Below are 4,504 nucleotides of genomic sequence, written 5' to 3' on the forward strand. Positions count from 1 at the left end.
ACCAGCAGTAACCCAAGGCCTATTCCTGCTAGGCCAGACATGCTGCCTCCCTCCAGCCCTTTCACCAACCGTTCCTCCCAAAGCACCCACCACCTCTCCTCTGGGTTCGATAATTCACTGCAGTGGCCACACAGAACTCACAGATTACAAGGTTTATTGTCTCCAAGCCCCAAAAAACTGACACTCCATGTGCAGTTGTTGCCTCTGGATCCCAATGATGAGAAATTTATAGAGGGAGTTGCTAAGGGAAACAAAGGTATTTGGGAGGGTGCCATAATTTTGAAGCTGAGAACAAAGGAGCAGAATGGGTAGTGGGATCAGAGCAGCATTATTCAATAGAAATTTCTGAGATGATGGAAGTGTTCTATAACCTGCACTGTTCAATATGGTAGCCACTAGCTACCTGTGGCTGTTGAGCAATTGACATGTGGCAAGTGCAACTGGATAACTAGGGTTTTATTTATTTATTTATTTAATCTTAATTAACTTAAATTTAAATCTGAATGGGTCTAGAGCATCAGTTTCAGAGCTGGGGAACTTGGATTTGAGTCCTGCCTTCACCTTTAATTCATCTGTGTGGCCTTGGGGAAGTGTCTTTCCTTCTCTGACCCACAGTTTCTGACTCTGTAAAATGAGGGGTTAAGATTTGTGTCAGACTGGGTTCATTAGAGAAACTAAACCAGTAAAGCTTATATATAGAGAGAGAGAAAGAGAGAGTGAGAGAGAGAGAGAGAGATTTATCTTAGGAAAATGGCTCACACATTTATAGAAGCTGGCCAGTCCAAAGTTCCTGGATCAAACATGAAGCTGGAGGCTTTTCTTGACTCTTGCAGCCACAGGGGCTGAGAAGCTCAGAGCTGGCAGGCAGTACACCGGCTGTTGACTCCAATGAATGACAAATCCAAGATCTCCAGGCCGAATGGTGGATTGTTCACTCACGGACAGTTGTAGGCAGCACAACAGAATCCTGATCCACAGAAGAATGTCTCCTCTCCCAGGATGTCCACAGATATACTGGAAGCAGGCCACACCCCTAGGGAAACTCCCTTTCAACAGATTGGCCACTCAAAACATAGTCATCTGATCCCATCATAGGAACAACCACACCACAACAGCTCAAACCACACAGAATTGTGGTCCAGCCAAGTTGACACACAGCTCCAACTATCACAAGATTAAAAGAGAGATGACAAATAATGTTTCCTATAGCATACTCACCCATATGGGTTGCTGATGGCTGCCTGGAGCAATTTTGAGAATTCTGAAGCCTGGTCTTGTCTGGGAGGAAGAATGCTGCAATTGTTTACCAATGTCTGCATGAGCGTATGGAGTGCCACCAGCTTTCCACTCCAGGACTGCTGTGTTCATTTCTCCAGGTGAGAGTGCTGTTGGGAGCAACTCGGCTGAGACCTTCTCTAGTACTTGCCTTTGGCTAAAGAAAGCCAACTCTCGATAACAAAGAAAGCCTCCACACTGTCAGTGTGGAAGTCGAAAGGCCCAGCCTCCTTGTCCCAGTGGAGACAACTAAGTACAGATCATTTCAGTTCCAGAGCTCCTGGTGGGATGACTGAGGCCTTCCTGGAGCATACATCATTGTTCTTCTGCCCCATCCTGCTTCCCTCCCTCCCCACAGCTGTTAAACTGAAAGCATCCACAGTAAACTATTCGCATGCAAATATGTTTCACAGGCTACTTCCCAGGGAATCCTGTCCTGAGACAGCTGGGGGGCAGGGAGCTAAACTTGAGCCACAATTTTGCCATCTTGGCTTAGACACATTATAAATCAACTTTTCCCAGTAATGTCCCCTGGTACCGATACTGAGACAAAAAAGCAGGCCAGCTATTGTCTTACTTTTTGAGAACTATATTCCCAGCTGCGTCCAGCATCCAGTGCCTGCTGTTGTTAAGCGGAAGCCAAGTGTGAAAACTAAGGGGAAAGCTCACGGTTTTGCAAATCTTTGCTGTTTCTCTTGAGCTGCTGGTTTGCTCTGAAGACTGAGAGGCTGCTCTGAATTCCTTGATATGCCAACTGGTCCCAGGGAGCTTTGGGAGGACAGAGAATCATGTGACATTGACAGGAGAGACAGCCCAGGGAGCAGGGCGTGCCAGGCAGCACATATCAAAAGTTTCTGCTCAGGGTTTCTCTGCTGTTTGAAAGGGAGATGGTAGCACTAGCAGATAGAAGGCAAGTCTCTTCATGGACACTTTTGCTCATGTGTCTATTTATGTTTCATTTATGCAAAAATGAGGGAAATCTTCAATGGTACTCTGTGGCACTATTAGGATTGACACACGATTATTGCAACAATGGACTCAAACGATTATGAAGGTGGTGCAGGACTGGGCAACATTTCGTTCTGCTATAAATAGAGTCACCATGAGTTGGAGCTGACTCAACAGCAACTAACAACAACTATGTGCAAGCAAAAGGCACATTACAAGTATTATCTAGTTTAATCCCCTACAACTCCTTATATGTTAAGATCTCTGATTCCATTTTATAGAGAGGACTAAATTGAGGCTCAAAGAGTAATGACTCACCCAGGTTTACACAGCCAGTAAAGGCACTATTAGAATTCAAATCCAGGATTTTCTGATTCTAATGCCCAAGTTTATACACACTCATGCCCTTCCTGCTGTGATTGCAAACTTAGAAGCCCAAACTCATCAGAATATCAGAGCTGAGTGGGCTTTAGAAATGATCTAGTTCAGATGCATGGGTGGTAAGTGCTAACCTATATGCCAACTCTGACTTACTGTTGGTAGCTGATTAGAGCACTGTGTTGAGAAGGGTTCTGAGGCTGAGCACCATGAGTGCTATGTTAGTTTACTAACATAATGACATACTAACTGCCATAATGAAGTACCACAAAGTGGATTGCTTATAAGAACAGAAATTTACTCTCTTATAGTTCTGGAGGCTGGGAGTCTAAGATCAGGGTATCAGCCATGTTGATTTATTCTAAGAACTCTGAGAGAGAAATTATTCCAGGCCTTTCTCCTAGCATATGATAGGTCCATGTATTCCTTGATTTACAGCTGCAATGTCACATAGCATCCTTCCTCTGTCTCCCTGTCTCTGTGTATCTGGTTCTTTTTTATAAGGAAACCAATAACATAAGATTAGGACCCAACCTACTTCAATATAACTTCATGTTAACCTAACTGATAATATCCTCAAAGACTCAATTTAATAAATATCCAGGACTGCTGTGTTGACCAACTGACTTAATATCCATCGATAGATGAATGGATAAACAAAATGTAGTATACAAATAAAATGGAATATTACTCAGTTAGTAGGGAAAATGAAATCTTGATACATGCTACAATATGGATGGAGCTGGAAGACATTATGCTGAATGAAATAAGTCTACCACAAAAGGGCAAATATTGCCTGACCTCATTTATATTTAAAAAAAAGACAAGGGGGGAAGGGAGGACAAGAAAAAGCAAATATATAGAATTAAGTTTATTAGTGGTTACCAGGATTGAGAGGGAGGAGAAAAGGGGGGTTTAACACTGATGGAAATATCTCATTGATTAGGGTAGGCTTGCAAAGCTGATTTCTAGAATTGCTATCAGTAGGTTATATACCTGTTAAAAGTTGAATTGGCAAAAGTTGTGTGATAGATATATTTACAATCACACACACACACACACACACAAAAAAAAATTAGCTGCTGAGGCTGCTTATATACAATCAACTGGAGCTCTGGTAGCATAGTGGCTAAAGCACTTGACTGCTAAACAGAATGCTGGCGGTTCAAACCCACCAGCCACTCCTCGGAAGGAAGGTTGGGCAATCTACTTTCGTAGTGATACTGCCTCGGAAACCCAAGGAGGGGTCGCTATGAGTCGGGGCCGACTCAACGGCACATAACAACAACAACGACAACCTCATGGGGTTTGGTTTCTTGGTTTCAAGTTTAGGGTCTTGGTTTCATGGAATATCCCAGTTAGAACTGACCCAATAACATGCTTAGTGCCTTTGTTTTATTGCTTAATTCGTTGCATAATGCTTGAGGTCTTAAAAGCTTGCAAGTTACCAACCAAGGCACAACATTTGGTGTCTATTTATCTGGAGGAACAAATCAAGGAGAGTCAGGGATAGGGGGTGGATACGGAATGTGTGGTTAATTGCCTCCAAGAACTGCCCCATTTTCCATGAGACCAAAAGGAATGGATGGTGCCCAGCTACCATTCCTGAACATTTTGATCAAAGATTCTGTAGAAGAATCCTGGGCAAAAGGTAGAAAATGTAGAACAGAATTTCAAATTCTCATGGAATCCAAACTTTCTGGAGCTGTGTAAGCTAAATAAACCCTGAAACTACTGCCCTGAGATAATCTTTAAACCTTAAATCAAAAATATCCCTTGAAATCTTAAAACAGTGGTTTAGCTTAACTAGTAAAGAATGTTTGCCTTGATAATTATGCTCTTTAAGAACTATCTAAATGAAATCAAAGATTAGATAGGAATCTTAGGGAGCTGTGAGTTTATG

Source organism: Orycteropus afer, unplaced genomic scaffold, assembly GCF_000298275.1.
Source record: "Orycteropus afer afer isolate SDZICR_OR568_19922 unplaced genomic scaffold, OryAfe1.0 scaffold00257, whole genome shotgun sequence".
Classification (NCBI taxonomy): Eukaryota; Metazoa; Chordata; class Mammalia; order Tubulidentata; family Orycteropodidae; genus Orycteropus; species Orycteropus afer.